Raw genomic sequence first — 14,051 nt, 5'->3', positions numbered from 1 at the left:
CAGCCCAGTGTGGCCACAACTGTTTGTTGTTTTTCTCTCGCTCTGTCTCTCCTACCTGTCTGCCTGGGCGGAGCTCTGATTGGGCTCCTGCCCTTGGCCCACGCACCTGCAGCTGATCGAGTGAATTGCAGTTCTCTGGCTCTTAAGGCTGGGGCTCTGAGCTATTCGTCGCTGGAATATTGAGTAACTCTCGTTAGTATTGCCTGGCTTCCTTGCGATTCTACTGTTCCCGTGTTTGCCTTCAACTTACCCTCGTCTGTGTAAACAGGTTTACCTGGATCAGCCCTTTTGTGACCCCTGGACCCCGTGAGCAGGAGAGTGAGCTGAGCTGCTTGTGTGGAGACTGTTTGGACGAGGAGCAGAGCGAGTGCGAAGAAGTGTGTCTCCCCAGCCTATCGATCCCCGGGACCCTGGTGTTTCCCCCCCCCCCCTTCACGTGTATATAGTGCACCAGTGTGATTAATAAAGTGTCGTTGAACTGTGCTACTTCAGTCTGCGCCTGAGTCCGTTCCACACCCGTGACAATTCATCTGTGCTTGTATTCAAGTTTACAGCAAATCATCTGAGAAATGCCTTTGAACTGGTGCCTGTTTCTGGGCTTTTCTTTTGACACAAACTGCTCACAAAGAAGGACGAATGCTTTAGGGAACAAAAGCTTTGGAATGTATTCTGCAAGTACAGGTCAAACGTAATAGCCTCATTGTTTTATAGCAATGCTGAATTAACTTATGTCACTGCAGGACAGTGCAGCCAGTGGGGCTAATTGTTATAGTCACTGTGCACGACAAGAAAGCATTTGACATGGTGAACTGCTGCCACGGTTTTAGAGAGACGTCTGTTTGTAATTAGAAGTAGTTGTTCTGTTTAATTTGGGGTTTTTCTCCTTTGCTTCTGCGTAGAAGACGACCAATCTGCACATCGAGAAGCTGTCCTGTCTTCAGCTAGGAGTCCTTCTCCAGCTGCTGCACATGCTAACAGGCAAAACATCAGGGAGTAATACAAGCTTTTAATGCTTATGTGAACCACAGGCGTGCTTATAATGTATCAACCTGCAGTGAGACTGTAAAAGCAAAATCTTTCTTGATTTAATTTTCATTGCACAAATAATAACAGATTCAGGAATGTATTCAAGGAAGAGACTGGCAAAGAAAGAGTGGGATAGTCAGGGAGCTGAAGGAAGGAGTACTAAAAGGCTAGGTGCACAGCAAAGAGAGAGGTGTCACTGGCACAGGAAAAGGCTTGTAGTGAGTTGTATGTGAGGCTGGACACTAAGGAGAAAATGATTTTTAATGAATGGCAAGGCACATAAATTGTCCTGGAAGAGAGTAACCAAGTATAGAGATGGAAATGTGCTAATGTGAAGAATGTGTGTTGAGAAGAGAGAAGGAGTACTTTGGATGAAAATTGAATTAGAGAAGGAAGCGAGGCAACTCTGAAGAGGATGGAGACGGGAGGCATAGAGAGGGTAGGAGTGAAGGCTATGATAAGGTGCGAAGAGAGTAACTGTGGTGCTGGATTTGTGGATGTAGTGAAGGTGGACATGCAGGGGGTTGGTGTGACTGAGGAGGATGCTAGAAATAGAGAGATGGAGGCGGATGATCCACTGTAGCGACCTCTAAAGGGAGCAGCCGAAAGAAGAAGAAGCACAAATAATTCTAATCATGCTTTTCTTTTATTCTCAGTACTAAGCTATGTAAAGGAAGTCAAGGTTGTTTCCTCCTACAATCACTTTGTAGATGGTTTAGACTTGTTTAGATTGGTGCTCTGTCTCCCTTTATCCAAACTAAAACTTTGATGGGTTTTTTTTATCTTCACTAAACATTTTTTTGCTTTGTGTTTATTATTGTGCTACTGCAAGTATTTCATATATTAGTCAGTTGATTGTTACTGTAGGGCAGCTCTAGGACAATCCCTGATGTGATGTAGCTTGCTTTTATCCAGCAGATACGACATCTCATGAGGAGGTTCGAACCCTGTACCCTGACCTTCCCACTGACGCACAAAGTCTGGACATCCAGAAGCAGGCCCTTCTACGTGAACAACAGCACAACAGTTTCTATTTCTTTTAATATTAGAAGTCAGTTATTCATTAATGAATACAAATGGTGACTGAAGTTATTTAGACAGGACATTAAACAATAAACTTCCAATAAATTATGAACAATGTGTGACTGAATGTGTTCAGTGAAAGACTTTGAAAATATCGCAGCATAAAACCAGTGTAAAAGTACTCAGACTACTTTTGGGGGTATTTATTTGATGATGCAACCAGAAAATGTGCAGGTTGTGAGTTTAACATTTTCAACACTGGAGAAGAAGTACATGTACACAGACTAGCTAATGACAAACATTTTTTTTTAAATTAACCTTTATTTAAACAGGTTGTTCATTTTTCTGAGCTTACCTGGTGTCTAGTTTCGGTGGCAGTAGCATAAGCAGAGAAGACCCAGACCTTACTCTCCCGAGCCAGCTCCTCCATTATTTGGGGGACACTGAGGCATTCTCTGCTGAGTGCTGTGATCTCCCCAACATGTCCTGGGTGTGTCCTGTCTGTCCTGGTGGGACATGCCTGGAACATCTCACCCAGGAGGCGCTCAAGAGGCACCCTTGTCAGATGCCTGAACCTCCTCAACTGGCTCGTTTAGATGTAGAGGAGTAGCAGTTAACTCGGAATGAGACAGACAGCACCTACTGCTGGGGTGGGCCTACAGGAGGGAGAGCTCATGTTGTCTCTTCAGGACACATCACTGGACCCCAAGAAGCTCTCCCCTGAGCTCCCTTTGGCTGCTGGGGTCGGCATACGTTCAACTTTAAAATCACTCTTGGTTCTTGGCTAGCTTTGTGTTAGCATCCTTTGTGTACTGATGCTTGCAAGAAGCTAAAGTTGCTTTGGCAGAATTTTCTTTCTCATATATGCACACATAAGGAGAGAGATGTTTTATAAGCTTTAGTCATCACCGTGCACTTTTCCTGATTCACACAAAATACAGCAATCTGGCACCTTCCCGCAGGGTCTTGCACGAGTATTAAACATGTTCATTTGTGCTTTGGACTGTCACCAGATTTCTTCTAGAAGTTTCTTGCCAGTCAGCAACTATCTTGGCAACACCACTTGAGTTTGTGTGTTGCATGCTAACACCATTATCATATGTGTAATAATACTAAAGCTTCATCTTATGCACACACAAAAAACAAATATGGCTCCTTCGTGCAGGGTTTTCTGGTATGTTCATTTATGCTTCCCAATTTAAAAAAAAAGAAAAAAAAAAAGAAAAAGCAAACTTCTTGCTTCTCAGCCACTGCGGCCACATCCTCACTGTTTTTTAGACAGTTATATAAACATACTGTGAGTGAGTCATAAGCTTAAATACAATAGTTGAAGGAACAAAAACTTAATGTTTAAAAATACCAGTCAAATCTGATTAAAGTAAATAAATAATAAGTATACAATGTAGTTTTAAGACTTATCTCAATGTTTCGTAACATTAATGTTCTATGAACTCGTGAGTCCAGAAATCTGAATGTCATGAAAAGTATTTATTATTCGTGTATTATTATTTTACAATACAAGGTTGTTTTTCTCCTGATACTTCATGCAAACCACATTTCTCCAGGCCGGTCCTAATCAGCTTACTCAGTATCACTAGATCCAATGCTGCTCCTCCAGCACAGCACACAAAAGTAGGAGAGACCGGAGATGCCATGGCTTAGTTAGGAGACTGTTTGCTTCAAGGCCACTAGAAGGTGCTGCCATAAAACTACAATAAATGAATTGACCTTTTGACCTGCTCACACTCTTTTATGCAAAACCCTGCTGATGTTACACACACACACACATAAAGAGATTCTAGGTCTGACCAACCGTCTCCGCCGTGGGCAAAAAGATGACAGTCAATAAAATTCTAAAATTTTATTTATAAACACAATGAATAATAGTTAAAAGTCCAGTGTCCCATTTAGGTACAAAGTAAAAACACACAGTCCAAGGCCAGAGCCAGCTATGCCACAAAGCCAGTTGCACTCCACACGTTGTTCACTTCAACAGGGGTAGCAATTGTCCTCTGAGACCCACCACCCTGTAAGTAGAAAGCCAGTGATCACTCCATCCTCTGCAACTCAGCTGCCTTCAGGCTACAGCATATAATAGGCCCTAGCCTGCACAGAGCGACAAAATAAGACAATTCACTATATAATTCACAGCCCATCCATCCCAAACATATCAGATCATTAGAGGTTTTGTCACATTACATACCTGCACTGAGAGACAAAATAAGACTAATGACGCTAAATTTAATTACGGGTCATGGACAGCCTTCATAAATGCTCATATTACTCACCCACACTGAATTCCAGCACAGGTTCATCTGGGTCCTGACTATTTCCTGCAAAATAACACAAACGTCATCAGAACATTAAGTCAGAGAAACAACATTTGGAGCTTTTGTACATGATAAATTATACTGCAGTAGTAAAACAAAGTCAAGCAGCAGTACATTTATTAAAATCACCTTCAGCTGTAATATTTAAACTGATTTAGTGTCAATTTAGATTATGTTTAGATTAAAATGAAACTAGTACCCTTGTAATGTCTTTTTAAATTAGAGGTAAATATTTGTATATTTTTTTACATAATATAATTATATTTACTGGATTTTCTCTCTATTGTAGTTTAATATTATAGTTATTACTTGTTTTTTATTGACTTGTCTTGTTTTTACAATGATTTGCTTTGACTGCAGCCTTTAAAGAAAAGACTATCTGTTCAGTAACTATCCATCAGACTGGGTCCATGTTACCAGCCAAATGGGTAATAATTAAAGTAAGTTTTGAATTACGTATATTTGGGTGTTTAGGTGACACTTTTGCAAAAAAAATTATATAATTAGGTTTAAAAAAACTAAACATGTATGTATTTAAAAACAATAAGTGTGTTAGAATTACTACAGCAACAGGTTGTAGCTCACTGTACTGTTTTTGAGCACAACTTTGGTGCTTTTGCCTCATTTTTAAATCAGTGATCCCAGTAGCACAGTCTAAGCAGAGACCTCAGTGCTTGGCAAACAATCAATAGAATCAATATAATTATTAAAAAGAAACAAAATAAATGCCAACCATATAAAAAACATAAACTTAAAGAAAAAAACTAAACTTGATTTTATGTCTTTAGGCTATTGTTAACAGCAAGCATGAGGTTAGTGCATATGTATTATTATTGGAAAGATTACTGCAAAGAAAAAAAAGTTGAACCAGGAGGGGGCGATATTGCTCTTCTTACAATGAGTTACATGCAGGCTATTACTTACCGTGTCACTCACATTTATTTCACAAATTAGCTGAACCCACTTAATTCGATTTAATTGTATTTATGCAGAGCTGAATCACAACAACATTCTCCTCGAGGTGGTATAGATTGTAAGGTAGAAAGTCTACAATTAAAAAGAAAAAACCTCAATACAGTGGGAAGGAACAACTCACTTTTAACAGGAAGCACCCTCTGGCAGAACCACGGTCAGGGAGCAAACTATCAAACTACGAGGTCTTTAAAATAAGGGTTCCACAGTGTCACAGTTTTCTGCATATAGTCGATTAATAAATGTTGAGAAAACAACTAATCGATTCAAATTTTTTATTTGAACAAGTATCAAATTGATTTTCACAGAAGCGTTCAATGGAACAAATACATAAATGGTAAACTGACTGCTTTTTATATAGGGTTTTTGTATTTTGCTCGTGCATTAAAAAGCGCTTTATACAACATGCCTCATTCACCTATTCACCCAAACATTATTACAAGCACCTTTTCTACAATTAAGCTAAACATGCATAAAATGTTAGCAGTGGAGATTTGGCACCTGAAAGGACCCCCTTTGATCCACTCCTAGTTTGAGTCTATTTACATTTAAATACTGATACTTCAATTTTGCCTTGGTTTGAGCTCCATAAAGCAGGCAAACCAGAATTAATCACAGAAGGCGAAAAAACACTGAAACTACGTTTTAAGCTGCGAGCCAAACAAACCAAAGGTAACCGTGTTTTGAAAAGAGCTATGAAGAGAAACAGACAGACTACTGTAATTTCTCAATAAAATGTCGCTTATTATCGCTCACTCTCAAGAACAAAAACGTGAGTAATTTTCCAGTAGCTCACCATATTTGGGATCTTCTAACATCCACACTTCATGTTTAAACGGTGGTGCGGAGGCGGTGTACCGTCGCAGGACGGATGTAGCATTCAGCGCGGTGTGCCTTTTTTTCAGTTGCTAAGCAACAGATTTGTCCCGCCCCCTTTCGTTATGACGAGCCGGGCCAGTCCTTTGACTGGTGACGTTACAAAGAAACCGACCTTATATATAGACCTGGCTGTTCAGTTGAAACGCATTCATACAGCGGGACAGCAGCGCTTTAAACGTTCAAACACGGAGTTTAACACAAAACAACATTTTAGGCATAAAAAACAAAAAAGTGAAATGGCAAGCTCAAACTGTAACACAATGACAAATGATGAAACAGTTCAGACCAATCGGGATAATTCTACAGTACATGCTTTAGTATCCCTCTTGAATAACTTGTTCAGTGATTTTTCGTACAAGCAGTGGGAAGAGCTTACCTCAGGCTATCCGGATTGCTCCACCGCTAAGCGGCTTGCAGGTTTTGTAGAGGACGTAATGGACCTGTGTGAACAGTCAGGAGCAGTATCACCACTGAGGTCTTCCCAGAACTCCCCTGTACATCAAAACTGTTCTGTCCACACCACCACTGGCAAAACGTTTTTGTCACCTGTGAAATTTTTGGACGATTCTGCTGAGCAGGAGTTTGATACAGCACAGAATATAGATGCTAACAGCCAAGAAACAGCTAACACAGAAGAACGCTGTCAAAATGCTGACCAACACAGTGCTGCAAAAGCAGAAAACAATCCAATTCCAGATCCCCAGCAGCAGAAATCCTGTGTTGAACATGAAGCCAGCATCCCACCGTTAACAAACATAAGTCAAACGGAGTCATATAAAAAGATACAGAATCACAGATCTTCTGTAGACTGTGAGCCACCTGAAAACACCTTAGACTTTGAAAGGTGGTTAGAGACATTAATTCAGGCTGTGCTTTCAAAGCTTGGTAAACTTTTAAAGTGCCCTCATTCTCACCAAAAACGTTTGTTGGATCTACTCTTGGACAAATTCAAGTGGATGGATTTGCATTTAGACCGAAAAGTGCAGAATTATTTTGACTGCATTGCTAATGCCATTTTCACTGATATTTGTGACAAATTACATAAAGTGTCACTAATATCATTGGGGAGGAGTGGGGAGGAGGATTCAATGAATTTAATGGGACAACCAATGTTTAATATCATAACTACTTCAGTATTCCAAGAACACCTGTTGGCAGTAACAATTATCGATAGACTGGAATCATATGAAAAGAAAGAAAGATGCAGACTTTCAGTGGAAAGCTTTGTGGAAGGACTGATTTCCCGGGTTGCAAAAAAATCAGGCACAGTCTTCATCATTGAAGATGCTGAAGCTATCTCCAACCGGCTTACCATGAAAATCTGGACTGAAATCAGGGCAGAATACGACAAAATCCCCCCAGAGAAGTTCAAGAAACTCAGCGAGAGGGTTTTCAAATCCCTCTGTAAAAGATGGAAGCATGCAGCGGTTATTGTGACATTCTGGCAATTAAACGTCCAAGATCTTGATGAAGATATTGTTAAAACTTTCAAAAGAAAGATATTCACAGAACCAAGTTGCATATCTAAGTGCTTCTCATCGGTGCGTGCATTTTTTGGGAGGTTTAAGGGAGGAAACAAAGTTTCCCCTTTATAGTGACATCGTGATATCAACAGCAAGATATTTTCTAAAACTCACTGGACACTTTAAATTAGCTAGTTTTACATTTAGATCAGATCAAGTCATTTTTGAAATCCCCAGGAATGGTCGCGGCAGATGGCCACCCCGCCCTGAGCCTGGTTCTGTCGAAGGTTTCTTCCTCTTAAAAGGGAGTTTTTCCTTCCCACTGTCGCCTCGTGCTTGCTCAGAGGGGTTTGTTCTTTTGGGGTTTTCTTTTTAATACTGTAAGTTGTTACCTTACAGTGTGAAGCACCTTGAAAACACCATTGTTTCCTTTGGTGCTATACAGATTGAAGTGACTTGCACTGACAACATAACTAAGCTGGGACTTTAATTTAACATCAATAAAATTATAAAAATATTACATCTTGATTTCTGCTTGTTTTCATTGTCTGTGACTTAATGAATACAAATGTGTAATTTAACAGATTTTTTCTTTATGTTAGTCTGACCGGTGATTCCACGTTGGCCTTAGGTGTTGGCGCGGATACGCTGCAGCCCCTGAGCCATTAATGGCCCAGCACACTACAGTAAAAACAAAACAACAGCCATCTCTCCAACTAGGAAAGGAAAATAATAAACTGCCTCCTTGGAGGCAACCTGACTCAAAACAGTTGCAGTCCAACTCAGACCGACTGCAATCACTCTCAGGCAGATTGATGAAGATCTGCAAATAACTGTTGTCTAATTTATAAACGCAGACAGATTGCCAACACGTCTGTTTACAATAGAGGACTGTACTTACATGGTTGCAAACTGGTTGTTGTCTTGCTTATATGAAAACATTGCTTTGGAGCAATGAAACTCAAACACATTCATTTTAAAAATGCCTCAAAATGAAATTTTGAAATATTTGGCTTTATGCTTTGAAAGTGCCGTTGTGAGTGGGAGTGTGAAATCCTTACTTGATGTGTTCCCTTTGCCTTTACTGTTTTCAGTTTTATTTGTCATATGCAAGTTAGCACAGGGTCAACATTGCAATGAAATGTGTTTGACGAGCAGCAGTCACTCAGCAGCATGGTACAGTAGAAATATAATAAAATATAATAAAATAAAAAATAGAAAAATAGTAAAGAGCAAAATATTAGAGAGACGTGGTAAAAGAGAAAAGATGACTAAATATATATGTATCTATAAATATAAATATATGTACACTAGTGATTAAATAAGAAAATCTTGAAAAGAAATATGACGGGAGGCCAAATGGGATGTTGCACAGGAATGAGCAGCAGAAAATTACAGTATTACTCAGACTTTTAATAGTCATATTGTCAGTTTTGGCCGACGGTCATGGGTCACTTCCACTAAAATAGCACGAGACTGGAGTAAAATGTACTTTATTAATGAGAACACATGGTGATACAGCAAAGAATCCAACCCTTCTGAAAAGCAAATGGCTTCCTGTCATACTCTACCTGATTCAGGTGAGCATCTGGAATAGACCAAGTCTGGGGGTCAGCAAACCAAAGGAAAACAAAACCCTCCCCATAAGAAAACCACTACAATATAACCAAGATATAGCACATCATAGACATATGAAGATTTGGAACAAGTCCTATAAATAATTCCATAACATATAAACTTCAGTCTCTTCTATATACATTAAAACAGCGGTCCCCAACCTTTTTTGCGCCACGGACCGGTTTATGCCCGACAATATTTTCATGGACCGGCCTTTAAGGTGTCACAGATAAATACAACAAAATAAAACTAGTACCGGTACCGGAAAAAAAGAAGATTTATTCATAACACACGTGAAAGACCCAGGAAAACAGAGTTAACGATAAAAACGATAACAAAATAACGATAAAAACTCTGAAAACCATTTATTTAAAATGACTGGTTCCCAGTGTTTCGTGCCTGTTTTCAAACAGTCAAAACAAACAGCTCTTGATTACTGTTATGAATGAGAGGAATGATTACAGCGAGCAAAAAGTGCCTCGCCATCGAAACCAATTCATGAAGGGTAATGCTATTAGAACACACTGCAATACAAAGATGAACTAAATCGTGATTCCCTCCAGAACCGTATTTTTCCCCTTAAGCTGGTCAGTAAAAAAAAAAAAAACTATCTGGAGGGCCACCTAAGAGTTTAATGTGCAGGAAAAACATTGGTCTTAATGTCATGAAAAACCTCTGGAAAGTTCTCTCAACCCCAAAACCTGTGTTAGGTATGCAGAAATGCTCCTGGTTACACAAACTGGCCAAGACAAACAAATGAGGAAAAGCACATAGGCCTACAGAAGAATCTCAAATGAAAAATGATGTGTGTGAATAGAGAGGTTGATGGGTATAAATAGAGGTGCACACTTACTTGTGTGAGTACACCAGCACTCAGATTTTTACTACTGTATTCCATGCAAGATTAACTTCAAGGTTTTCCAAGGAATGTTAACAGAAAAATGTTAGAGAGCGGTCAGAAAATTAACCGTATCAACATCGACATCTATGGAGGTGAACATGCTGGTGATAGAAGAACTGCATAAAACAGTGCTCATTCATATTACAGCCTTGTTTGAATAAACTTTCCTTGGGTTGGAGTGCGGGCCAGCTTTCTTTCACTGTGAGCATCCCGTGTGTCATGGTCCCTGTGCCTCCCCGGCCAGCCCAGTGTGGCCACAACTGTTTGTTGTTTTTCTCTCGCTCTGTCTCTCCTACCTGTCTGCCTGGGCGGAGCTCTGATTGGGCTCCTGCCCTTGGCCCACGCACCTGCAGCTGATCGAGTGAATTGCAGTTCTCTGGCTCTTAAGGCTGGGGCTCTGAGCTATTCGTCGCTGGAATATTGAGTAACTCTCGTTAGTATTGCCTGGCTTCCTTGCGATTCTACTGTTCCCGTGTTTGCCTTCAACTTACCCTCGTCTGTGTAAACAGGTTTACCTGGATCAGCCCTTTTGTGACCCCTGGACCCCGTGAGCAGGAGAGTGAGCTGAGCTGCTTGTGTGGAGACTGTTTGGACGAGGAGCAGAGCGAGTGCGAAGAAGTGTGTCTCCCCAGCCTATCGATCCCCGGGACCCTGGTGTTTCCCCCCCCCCCCTTCACGTGTATATAGTGCACCAGTGTGATTAATAAAGTGTCGTTGAACTGTGCTACTTCAGTCTGCGCCTGAGTCCGTTCCACACCCGTGACAATTCATCTGTGCTTGTATTCAAGTTTACAGCAAATCATCTGAGAAATGCCTTTGAACTGGTGCCTGTTTCTGGGCTTTTCTTTTGACACAAACTGCTCACAAAGAAGGACGAATGCTTTAGGGAACAAAAGCTTTGGAATGTATTCTGCAAGTACAGGTCAAACGTAATAGCCTCATTGTTTTATAGCAATGCTGAATTAACTTATGTCACTGCAGGACAGTGCAGCCAGTGGGGCTAATTGTTATAGTCACTGTGCACGACAAGAAAGCATTTGACATGGTGAACTGCTGCCACGGTTTTAGAGAGACGTCTGTTTGTAATTAGAAGTAGTTGTTCTGTTTAATTTGGGGTTTTTCTCCTTTGCTTCTGCGTAGAAGACGACCAATCTGCACATCGAGAAGCTGTCCTGTCTTCAGCTAGGAGTCCTTCTCCAGCTGCTGCACATGCTAACAGGCAAAACATCAGGGAGTAATACAAGCTTTTAATGCTTATGTGAACCACAGGCGTGCTTATAATGTATCAACCTGCAGTGAGACTGTAAAAGCAAAATCTTTCTTGATTTAATTTTCATTGCACAAATAATAACAGATTCAGGAATGTATTCAAGGAAGAGACTGGCAAAGAAAGAGTGGGATAGTCAGGGAGCTGAAGGAAGGAGTACTAAAAGGCTAGGTGCACAGCAAAGAGAGAGGTGTCACTGGCACAGGAAAAGGCTTGTAGTGAGTTGTATGTGAGGCTGGACACTAAGGAGAAAATGATTTTTAATGAATGGCAAGGCACATAAATTGTCCTGGAAGAGAGTAACCAAGTATAGAGATGGAAATGTGCTAATGTGAAGAATGTGTGTTGAGAAGAGAGAAGGAGTACTTTGGATGAAAATTGAATTAGAGAAGGAAGCGAGGCAACTCTGAAGAGGATGGAGACGGGAGGCATAGAGAGGGTAGGAGTGAAGGCTATGATAAGGTGCGAAGAGAGTAACTGTGGTGCTGGATTTGTGGATGTAGTGAAGGTGGACATGCAGGGGGTTGGTGTGACTGAGGAGGATGCTAGAAATAGAGAGATGGAGGCGGATGATCCACTGTAGCGACCTCTAAAGGGAGCAGCCGAAAGAAGAAGAAGCACAAATAATTCTAATCATGCTTTTCTTTTATTCTCAGTACTAAGCTATGTAAAGGAAGTCAAGGTTGTTTCCTCCTACAATCACTTTGTAGATGGTTTAGACTTGTTTAGATTGGTGCTCTGTCTCCCTTTATCCAAACTAAAACTTTGATGGGTTTTTTTTATCTTCACTAAACATTTTTTTGCTTTGTGTTTATTATTGTGCTACTGCAAGTATTTCATATATTAGTCAGTTGATTGTTACTGTAGGGCAGCTCTAGGACAATCCCTGATGTGATGTAGCTTGCTTTTATCCAGCAGATACGACATCTCATGAGGAGGTTCGAACCCTGTACCCTGACCTTCCCACTGACGCACAAAGTCTGGACATCCAGAAGCAGGCCCTTCTACGTGAACAACAGCACAACAGTTTCTATTTCTTTTAATATTAGAAGTCAGTTATTCATTAATGAATACAAATGGTGACTGAAGTTATTTAGACAGGACATTAAACAATAAACTTCCAATAAATTATGAACAATGTGTGACTGAATGTGTTCAGTGAAAGACTTTGAAAATATCGCAGCATAAAACCAGTGTAAAAGTACTCAGACTACTTTTGGGGGTATTTATTTGATGATGCAACCAGAAAATGTGCAGGTTGTGAGTTTAACATTTTCAACACTGGAGAAGAAGTACATGTACACAGACTAGCTAATGACAAACATTTTTTTTTAAATTAACCTTTATTTAAACAGGTTGTTCATTTTTCTGAGCTTACCTGGTGTCTAGTTTCGGTGGCAGTAGCATAAGCAGAGAAGACCCAGACCTTACTCTCCCGAGCCAGCTCCTCCATTATTTGGGGGACACTGAGGCATTCTCTGCTGAGTGCTGTGATCTCCCCAACATGTCCTGGGTGTGTCCTGTCTGTCCTGGTGGGACATGCCTGGAACATCTCACCCAGGAGGCGCTCAAGAGGCACCCTTGTCAGATGCCTGAACCTCCTCAACTGGCTCGTTTAGATGTAGAGGAGTAGCAGTTAACTCGGAATGAGACAGACAGCACCTACTGCTGGGGTGGGCCTACAGGAGGGAGAGCTCATGTTGTCTCTTCAGGACACATCACTGGACCCCAAGAAGCTCTCCCCTGAGCTCCCTTTGGCTGCTGGGGTCGGCATACGTTCAACTTTAAAATCACTCTTGGTTCTTGGCTAGCTTTGTGTTAGCATCCTTTGTGTACTGATGCTTGCAAGAAGCTAAAGTTGCTTTGGCAGAATTTTCTTTCTCATATATGCACACATAAGGAGAGAGATGTTTTATAAGCTTTAGTCATCACCGTGCACTTTTCCTGATTCACACAAAATACAGCAATCTGGCACCTTCCCGCAGGGTCTTGCACGAGTATTAAACATGTTCATTTGTGCTTTGGACTGTCACCAGATTTCTTCTAGAAGTTTCTTGCCAGTCAGCAACTATCTTGGCAACACCACTTGAGTTTGTGTGTTGCATGCTAACACCATTATCATATGTGTAATAATACTAAAGCTTCATCTTATGCACACACAAAAAACAAATATGGCTCCTTCGTGCAGGGTTTTCTGGTATGTTCATTTATGCTTCCCAATTTAAAAAAAAAGAAAAAAAAAAAGAAAAAGCAAACTTCTTGCTTCTCAGCCACTGCGGCCACATCCTCACTGTTTTTTAGACAGTTATATAAACATACTGTGAGTGAGTCATAAGCTTAAATACAATAGTTGAAGGAACAAAAACTTAATGTTTAAAAATACCAGTCAAATCTGATTAAAGTAAATAAATAATAAGTATACAATGTAGTTTTAAGACTTATCTCAATGTTTCGTAACATTAATGTTCTATGAACTCGTGAGTCCAGAAATCTGAATGTCATGAAAAGTATTTATTATTCGTGTATTATTATTTTACAATACAAGGTTGTTTTTCTCCTGATACTTCATGCAA

At 40.4% G+C, this 14,051-nt stretch overlaps 1 long non-coding RNA gene across 2 annotated transcripts; it reads right to left on the bottom strand.

Annotated features, from left to right (window-relative positions):
* Positions 1-3,895: 3,895 nt before the first annotated feature.
* Positions 3,896-9,889, bottom strand: LOC146688881 (uncharacterized). Of its 2 annotated transcripts, XR_014915930.1 has the most exons (3): positions 6,148-9,862; positions 4,338-4,382; positions 3,896-4,155 (listed from the first exon to the last, which is right to left on the bottom strand). It is a non-coding gene; the product is annotated as an uncharacterized LOC146688881 (long non-coding RNA). The 2 variants fall into 2 exon arrangements; XR_014915929.1 differs by having other exon boundaries at positions 3,896-4,382; positions 6,148-9,889.
* Between the last annotated feature and the right edge of the window lie 4,162 nt (positions 9,890-14,051).

The sequence above is a fragment of the Copadichromis virginalis genome, linkage group LG17, assembly GCF_057382275.1.
Source record: "Copadichromis virginalis isolate Kocher_CV1m ecotype Utaka linkage group LG17, C_Virginalis_male_GT1.1, whole genome shotgun sequence".
NCBI classification, from domain to species: domain Eukaryota; kingdom Metazoa; phylum Chordata; class Actinopteri; order Cichliformes; family Cichlidae; genus Copadichromis; species Copadichromis virginalis.
This window is presented reverse-complemented; position numbering and strand designations above follow the sequence as displayed.